Here is a 10298-nt window from a genome sequence, read left to right on the forward strand (position 1 = left end):
AATGTGTTCTGTTGTACATAGGGTTTTCAGAGGCCTGCTATTTCAGAAGTGGATGGCCAATCCTTCTTCCTAGTCTGTCTTAATGTGAATGTTCAGATTTAAAGAAGTATCAGACAGACCAGCATGTTAAAGGTATGTCCCTTATTGTGGCGTTAACTTTAGTGTCAGTGTTGTCCCTGCCTTTCTCACACACGTCTTTACCCCCTTATTTCCCTGCTCCACCATCCACCAGGATACCCATCCACTTCTACCACCTTGCTTCACATCTATCTCCCTTTGACCAGCTCTCCATCTAATAACATATATGAGGCTTCCATGGCTTCTGTGATTCCAAACACATCAGCTGATGGTAGTTTCTTATGTTGGGATCAATGTCTCTGAAGTTTAGTTGTAATGTTTCCCGAGTAAAGGTGATGCATCCTGTAGAACCGGTGTGTAGATAGGATTTTCTTGGACCGAGGGCTGCAGACCCGTGGGCCAGAACGAATGTCGCACAGTTTTTTACGTCTTCAATTACCTGGGGAGATGGGGGTGAATAAGGAAGATGGAAGATGAATTAATGCCTTTGAATTGTAGTGTTTGCAAAGAATATGAATTATGCCAGGAACTGCCAAAAGAAAAAATAGCTGTACAGCCAGAATGCTTCTTAGGAATGAAGATGGTAAGCCTTCATTTCACATAGTGTTGGCATTTTATCAGGAGAGGTCAGTCCCTAGAGAAGAGCATCATAATGGCAGAAGCAGAGGATTTGCTTTGGAGATTAAAACCCTCAGTGAGATGGATTCATTTCAGGATGATGATAATGGTCTTGAGCACACTAGAGATTGTGGGTGTGTGGCGCAGGACGAGGCAAGGTTTTTATCTGTTGAACTTGTTGTTAGATGCCATTGAGCCAGCTGTGACTCATAGTGACACTGTGACCAATAGATCTGATTTTGTGAACAACCTTGCTCTTTCCTGCACCGTCCTCACAATCTCTGATCTGATGTAGCCCATCACTACAGTCATTGTGCAAATCCATCTTGTTGGGGGCAATCATCTTTTCTCTGGCTCTCCACTTTTCCAAGCATGATGTCCTTTTTCAAGGATTGGCTCCTTCTAAGAATATACCCAAAGTATGTGAGATGAAGTTGTTTGCACTTTTCTCCAAGTCAGAACTAATTTAATGGCATCTAACAACAAACAATTCCCATCAGAGCCAGGTTCTGCTGTCCTGTCATTGAATGCTCATGATGACCTCATATACAAAAGAATGCACTTCTGTCCAATCCTACCTCATCCCTGTGACAGGTTGCAGATCATCAAATTATTGTGATCCACAGAACTTTAAAAATTGTGATTTTAGTGCAAGTTTACAGAAAGGATGGTTTTCCTTCATCCACTGATACACATTTTCCTCCTCATACCCTCCAATTCACTTTGTAATGCATGTCTTTTTCTAGATTGCTAATTGTCATACATGTGATGCCTAATCTTCCATTCCTCTCAGATAGTTCCTACTCTCACCTATTTCAGTGCAGTTTTCATTATTTATCCATTCTTTTCTTGCTTGTCCCCACCAATGCCCATCGTGTTTTTGTAAAAGTGGTCTTATGCAGTATTTGTCCTTTTGTGACTGAGATATTTCACTCAGGATAATGTGTTCCAGACTCATTCACATCCTCTAATGTTTTGCCAGTTTACTGTTTTGTTTGTTTGTTTGTTTTTAATCAGGGCTGTGTAATAGTCCATTGTGTGAATGAATGTACCACAGTTTTTCCATCCACTCTTTTTTTGCCTGACACTTGGGCTGCTTCAAGAGGACAAAATAGATTAAAGGAAACTTCTAAAATTCAAATCTTTATGCATATGAGAAAACTTCAACAAGGTAAAAAGGAAGCTCACAGACTGAGAAAAATACTTTGAAATGGCATATTTAATAAGGGACTCATATCTAAAATCTATAAACTATTCTAACACCACAACCAGAAAGAGAGAAACAACCTAAACACAAATGGGCAGAAGATATGAATAGACACATCATCAAAGAAGAAAGTCAGATGACCAACAAATACATGAAGAAAGGTTCAAAATCATTAGCTTTTAGAGAGATGCAAATAAAAACAATGAGATACCATCTTACCCCAGCAATAATAGCAAAGTTCAATAGGGCCCCAATAACAAACAGCAAATGCTGGTGAGGATGGGGAGAGATTGGAACTCTCATATGCTGCTGGTGGAAATAGAAAATAGTGCAACTGCTGTGGAAGGTAGTCTGCTGCTTCCTCAAAAAGTTGGAAATCAAAATACCTTTTGTCCCAGCTATCACATTACTGGGACTATAACATCAAATCACCACAGCTGTGACATAAACTAATGTATGAACACCCATGTTTACCACAGCATTATTCACAATAATAAAGAGATCCACAGAATTTTGACTCGCTCATTTTCACAAATGTGATACCTGGATTCTTTCTCTGTTTCATCTTATTTGAAAGCAGTACTGCAATCTGCTCAGTATTATAAAAGCACGCAAGTCTTGAGTGGAATACAAGTGGTGACCATGCATGGAATCTACTAGCTTAGTTATTGTTATTGTTGATTACCTTCAAGTCGAGCACGACTCATAGTGAATCTATGAACAAAAGCTCTCTACACTATAGACATTTATCAAAGTTCATAGAGTTTCTAGCCATTGGGTATTTTCCTATTTTCCTTGGCCTTCTGGCTAGCTTCCAGTTTTGTCTGACACTGAGGTTTCATCTTGTTTTCCACAAGTCTTTCTGTGGACTCCTGCGACTGCTCACCTTGCCCTTTAGCTGGTTGTGCCCACTTCCTGCAGACTCCCAAGGAACACTGCCAAGTGTCTGCTGTCATGTTCCCTTGTACCTGCCAAAACACCACCTGCAGCCCTTCAGGTTTCCTGATGCTATTAATAGCTGCCCCTCTGCCCACCTCAGCCTTTTCCCTGTACTTGGTCTCCTTTGTTCCTCTCAGCTGCCTCTCTCTGCTGAGCCATACCTAGCTATACCACAAAGCTCTTGTCTTCTGAGGCTTAGCTGATTCTGTGTACTTTTGTCTTACTGCATCTCAATATCAGGAAAACAAAGATTCTTACCACTGGGTTGATAGGCAACGTCATAATGGATGGAGAGGAGATTGAGACCGTCAAGAGCTTCATCTTGCTTAGATCCACGATGAACACCCTTGGAGCCAGCAGGCAGGAAATAAGGAGACATATTGCACTTGGAAATCTGCATTTAAGGACCTTCCCAAATTATTGAGGAGTAGTGATGTCAGTTTGAACAGTAAGGTTTAATTTAGGCCTTAGTCTTTCCAATTGCTTGCTTTGTGCCTGAGAGCTGGGCAATGAATAAGGATGACAGGAAAAGAATTTGTTGTCTTTCAGCTGTGGTGTTGGAGAAGAGCACTGACAATCCTATGGACTTCCAAGAAAACAAACAGTTATGTCTTGGAAAAAGTGCAGCCAAAGTGTTCTTTGGAGGAAAAATGATGAGGCTTCACCTCACATACTTTGGACATGTTGCCAGGAGTTTCTATTCCTTGGAGAAGGACATGATACCAGGAAGGCTGGAGAATCAGCAAAAGAGAGAGAGACCCTCAACCAGGTGGATTGACATGGTGACTGCTACAATGCGCTCTTGTGTATCAGGAAGTGTGAGAATGGCACAGGATAGAACAAGGTTTAGATCTTTTATTCATAGGGTTGCTATGAGTCCTACTCCACTTGACGGCACCTAACAATAACAACTATAGCAATAATCTCACATTTATTGAGTCTGAGAAGAGAAATTAGCATGTGATAATTAATATCCTTTTAGTAGTGATGTTGGGATAGTCTACCTGTGAAGAACAGCTGGAAACAGTTACAAGCAGAAGAGTAAGTTGAGAAGCAACCAGTGGAAGGAAGCAGGCAAGCATATTGCAGACAGGACTTCAGTTTCTGAAAAGGCACATAAAAGTAAGATGTAGAGAGATAAATGTTCCACATATTTCAGAGGATATAAAAAACAAGCAAGAGCTCAGTCAGAAGAACAGAAGAGCAAATTCTTAGTTTCAAAACAAGATCAAGGGTATATTGTAAGTTTCCTCTTCACCATCTCTACTTCTCTACCAACCCAGATACAACTCAACAGAAGTTGAATAATATTCCACATAATATTGCTTTAATCTACCCACCACTCCTCAGCCCAAAACCTGCAGACTGAGTTAGGCCAATTAGCACTTCTGCCCAAACTAGAGCAAAGCCTCCTGTGAGTCTTATGGCTGTGTTTCATCCATTCTCTTCTGGACGACTTGGGTAAGGTTCATCTATGCATGCTGTATCACTTCTGTTTCCTATTTGGAGCCCATCTGTAGAGTGCACTGTTCCTGAGCCCAATGCCTTGTCATGGCTTTGGATCCATCTTTGTCCTACCTCACACTATTGTCTCTATTTTGATGTTTTCCTATAGATAAATTTTTAGTTCTATGGAAGCTGTACCTTGCCCCCATCTCATTTTGGGCAAAATGCTTCTATCAGATATTGCACCAAGACTGAACTTCCAAATTAAGACAGAATAGGAAGAAGGATGAACCATTCACTTCCAAAACTAACAGGCCTTTGAAAACCCTATGAATAATAGAGCACACTTAGAGTAGTAGATATAGCACTGGTGGCTGAGCCATCATAGTGAGAGACTCAAAATGAGGAGAAACAATGAACAGCCATTAATAATTAGAATGTAAAATGTACAAATTATGAATGTAAGAAAATGGGACATTGTTTAAAAAAGGAATGGAATGCATAAATATTATGCATTGGCAAATTGGGTTGGATTAGTATGGGCCATTTTGAATCAGACAATCAGATGATCCACCATGCCAGGATTGAAAAAGTGACAAAAAGTGAGATCACATTCATAGTCAATAAGACCATTTCTAGATCTGTCCTGAAATACAATGTTGTGAATGACAGGATACTATTTATACATTTATGCAATGAAGATCTGTTATGACCACTATCATTCAAATATGTGCACCAACAACTAGAATCAAAGACTTCCAAGGAAATAGGAGATTTCTACCAACTTTTTAAAAATTTTTATTTTTATTAATTTTAATGAACATTTACATAGATTTTGGATTTCCATTCATTCTACCAACTTTTACAGTCTGAAAATGATTGAACATGCAGCCAAGATTCATTAGTAATGACTGATAACTAGAATGCAAAGGATGAGAGCTGAGAAAAATCAATAGCCAGAAGATATGAACTTGATGACAGAAATGAGGCTGGAGTTAGAATGATAAAATGTTGTACAATCAATGATTTACTCATTGCAATTACCTTTTTTAAAAACCACAAAGAGTGACTATGCACATGAACCTCACCTTATACACAGGAATCAGATTGATTACATCTCTGGAAAGAATCATTGAAAAAGCTCAACATCAGCTGTGAAAACAGGTACTGACTGTGAAACAAACTCATATGCAAGTTAAAATTGAAGCTAAAGAATATTAAAACAAATCCTCAAGAACCAAAAACAAACAAACAAACAAAAAAACAAAAAAAAAAATCCTCAAGAACCTTGAGTCTATCCCCCCTGAATTTAAAAAGCATCTCAAGAATAGGGTTGAGGCCTTAAACACTAATGAAGGATGACCAGATGAGCTGTGGGGTGATATTAAGAATACCATGCATGAAGAATGTAAAAAGTCATTGTAAAGACAAAGAAGGAAAAAAGACTAAGATGGATGTCAGGAGAAAGTGAATATTGCACTAGAGTGCTGAGAAGACAAAACAAAGCAAAGAAATCAGGAAGTTAAGAAGCTGAACAGAAGATTTCAAAGGGCAGCTTGGGAAGACGAATCAAAATATAACAAAATGTGCAAAAAGCCAGAGTCAGAAAATCAGAAGGGAGGAACTTGCTAGGCATTTCTTAAGCTGAAAGAACTGAAACTGGCTCAGGACAGGAAAGGGTTCAGAGCTACTGTACATAAGGTTGCTATACATCGCGAGCGACTCAATGGCATATAAAAACAATAACATACTATGACATATTTGGAAGCAGAAGAGCATCCACTTCCTAAATAACATGCCTCCAGAAACCCTATGAACTCTGATAAATGTTGATAGTTGTAGAGGGGCTTCAGGCCTTTTGTTTGTGGGGTCACTGTGAATTGTGCTCAACTCTAAGGCATTCAACAACAACAACAAATTGAAAAACTTAAAGATGCTGTGGGCAGAATATTGAATGATCCAGGAAATATCAAAAGAAGGTAGAAAAAATACACAGAATCACTGTACCAAAAGGAATGGTTGACACAGGACAAATTAATGAAATAGCATATAATCAAGAAACAATGGTAATAAAGAGGATATTTCAGCTGCTCTAAAGGAATTAACAAAAATTTAAGGCCCCAGGAATTGATGGAATACTAATTGACGTATTTCAACAGATGCAGCCCTGGATGTTCCACCAGGTTGTGCCAAGGAATCTGGAGGAAAATTACTTGACTAACTGACTGGAAGACATCCATATTTATTTATTATTTATTCCCATTCCAAGATAAAGTCATCCAACAGAGTGTGTAAATTATCAAACAATATTTCTAATATTACATGCTAGAAAAATTTTGCTGGAGACTATATAAAAAAAGACTAGACAAGTATATAGGAGGAAAAGTGCCATAAATATAAGCTGTTTTTAAAAGAGTCTGTGGCAATAGGGATATCATTGCCAATGTTAGATTAATCTTAGCTGGAAGCAGAAAGTAACAGAAAGATGTCTATTTGTATTTTATTGACTATACAAAGACATTTGACTGTGTGGATCACAACTTGCGGCTAACATTGAGATGAAAGAGAATTCCAGAACATTTGATTGTGCTATCTGAAACCTTTATATGAGGCCAGATATGCATACTTCAAACAAAGCAAGGGAACAAGCATTGCTCAAAAATAAAGAAGAGAGTGTATCAGGGATCTGTTTTTTTCTCTCTCCATATCTTTTCAAGTTATATATGGAACAAATAATTCAGGAGGCTAGACTTTATGAGGAAAAATGTGAAATCAGGATTGGAGAAAAATTCATTAACAACCTGTGTTAGGTATATAACAGAACTTTGATTGCTGAAACTGAGGCGGACCTGAAGCATTTGCTGCAGAAAGTCAAAGATTGCAATCTTCAATATCAATTGCATCTCAATACCAAGAAAACAAAATTTCTCACCACCAGGTCAATTGTATCATGACAGAGAAAAGATCAAAGTTGTTAACAATTTTATTTGCTCAGATCTACAGTCAATATTCTTGGCACCAGCAGTCAGAAACTCAAAAGAGGAGTTGCTTTATGAAATTCTGCTGTTAGGGGCTTCTCTAGAGTCCTAAAGAGCAAAGGTGTCAAGCTAGAGACTAAGGTGTACCTGATGTGGGTCACAGTCTTTTCAATTGTTGGCTATTCATCTGAGAGCTGGACAATGACTAAGCATGACAGAAGAACTGATGCTTTTGAGTTGTGATGCTGGAGAAGAGTATTGAACATACCATGGACTGCCAAGAGAACAAACAAGTCTGTTCTGGAGAGGGTGAAATCAGATTGCTCTTTGAAGGCAAGGATTTTGTAACTGTCTCATACTTTGGGTATGTATCCAGGAGGGACAAGTCCTTAGAGAAGGACTTCGCAGAATTGACACAGTGACTGTGGCAATGGGGGAAGGTGTGTTAGAGATAGTGAGATTGGCTCAGGATAGGGCATAGTCAACTTGACAACACATAACAAGAACAACATAAAATTTTGTACCAACAGACACCATGGCCTATTGTGAACAATCACTTACACTCTGACACTTGGCATAGCTAATTTTCTCTAGTTTCAGTTGCTAGTTTAGCCTTCATTTGCCCTAGAAATCATCTTGGATCTCCTTCCAGATTTGAAACACACCAGTAGAAACAAAATCTATTGCTTCAGAGTTTATTCTGACTCTCAGCAACTCTGTATATTAGAGTAAAACTGTGTTCCATGGATTTTTCAATCATTGAGTGTACCATGGACTGCTAAGAAAACAAACAGATTTATCCTGGAGAGGGTTAAACTGAGCTGCTCCTTGGAAGCAAGGATTCTGAGGCTTTGTCTGACATACTTTGGACATGTTGTAAGGAGGGACATCATTCTTGGGAGGGTGGAGGAACAGCGCAAGAGAGGAAGACCCTCTATGAGGTGGATTGATTCAGTGATTGAGGTAATTGGCATGGATGTTCAGAAGCAGTGCGATTGGCACAAGATAGAGAGGGGTTTAGGGCTGTTGTACATAGGGTCGCTATGAGTTGCAAGCAACCTGACGGCACATAACAACAACAACAACAGCAATAATAACAATGTTTTAGAAACAGATATCCAGTTCTTTCACTGCGCTTTTGGGTAATCTCTAATAATTAACTTTTTTGTAAACAATTGAGTACCGTCAGGACTCCCAAACCTGAAAGTGCTGCCCCTACTCAGTGTCAATGGAGCACTACTGGTGCAATGCTTAAGTCAAAAGTTAGCAGCTCAAACACACCTGTTGTCTGTGGGAGGTTAGACCTGGTAATTTGCTCCCTTAAAGATTATAACCTAGGGAATCGCATAGAAGAGTTCTATGCTGTATTCATTCTGTGTTCTCAGATCACTCTAAAAAGATCCAGTTGTAGCACATGTCACAGTAAATTTTTACTACCTTGATCACTTTTTTTAATAGACCTTAGGGCTTCAGTACTAAAACTGTGGTCCATTGACCAGCAGCACTGGCACCACATGGCAGAAATGTACTTTCAGGCTCAGGCTACAGTTCAGTTGTAGAATTGTAACCTACCATTTACCAAGAATTCTTGACTTAAGATTACATTTGAAGGAAAAAACCATTTGAAGGAAAAGGCCCTAGTCTAGAGACTCATGAGAGAACAGAGACTCTTGGAGTTTTTTGACTCAGACTTGTGTCATTCAACCACATATTGGCCACATAATAAATACATGTTGAGAGAGACTTAGTTTTGCATCAACTTGAGTTGATGACCGGGAGCAAGAATATGTACCTTGGATCAATTTCAGAATCTCTGGCTTTAGTGGGTTGGTATGTACCTTGTATACATATGGATATTATCCTATTACTGACAGCATTGTACTTCAGGACAGATCTGGAAACATTCTTTTATGTGATGCATATGAAACTATTCCTCTTCAATTTTTTATTCATAGCATAGTAGGCAATACCATTGTCTGATTAAAAATGATCAATACCAGTCCTTTTCAACTAATTAAGGCCTAAGATAATTGATCTTCACATACTTAATTTTTGAAAACTTTCATAAACTTTCCCAAATTCGTACTTTGCTTGTACATTCCACTCAATCATTAATAGGTTTTTTGCAGCTGTTCCACCTCATATTGCATCATGTCATAGGAACACATGAAGGTCCTTCATTGATTGAAAGCCTTAATGTGGTGTTTTTGTGCACCATCTAGTCCAAACTGACCCATAATTGACCCTCCAGCGGGTTTTCAGAGGCAGTTAATCACACAGGAGGAGATTGCTCATCCTTCTCCCGTGGAGCAGCTGAAGAATTCGAACCGCATACTGTTGGCATTGAGTGTAGCTTCTTGTTACTAGGACACTAGAGCTCTGGCATTATTGTTGTGGAGACACCAATGAGTCAGCTACAACTCATAACAATTTAGGAACAACAGATCTCAGCTTTATCCTATCTTGCACCATCCTTAGCATCTCTGATATGATCAAGCCCGTTTTTATAGTCACTAAAGTCTATCTTGTTAATTATCTTCCTCTCTTTCTCTTAGACTACACTTTCCCCAGCATAAAGTCTTTTTCAAAAGACTGGCCACTTTCAAAACAGGTCTTCCTCTCTTTCTCTTAGACTACACTTTCCCCAGCATAAAGTCTTTTTCAAAAGACTGGCCACTTTCAAAACATGCCCAAAATATGTGGGATGGTTTCCCTCCTCTCCTTCTTGCCTTTAAGGAGCACAAGAGTTGCACTTCATCTAAGAGAGACTTGTTTGTTCTTTTGGCAGTCCATGGGATATTAAGTACTCTTCTCCAACACCACAGCTCAAAGACATTGATTCTTCTGTTATTCTTATTCAATGCTCCTCTTTCAGATGTTTAGGGAGTAATAGAAAAGGCTGTGGCTTGAATCAGGCATGCATTAGTCTTTAAACTGACACTGTTGCTCTTTACCATTTTTTTAAAATTTAAATTTATTATTAATGTCAGTAAACATTTACAGAGACTTTGGATTTCCATTCATTCATTGTT

The sequence above is a fragment of the Elephantulus edwardii genome, unplaced genomic scaffold (assembly GCF_000299155.1).
Source record: "Elephantulus edwardii isolate Elephantulus edwardi_28Jun2011 unplaced genomic scaffold, EleEdw1.0 scaffold00097, whole genome shotgun sequence".
Lineage (NCBI taxonomy): Eukaryota > Metazoa > Chordata > Mammalia > Macroscelidea > Macroscelididae > Elephantulus > Elephantulus edwardii.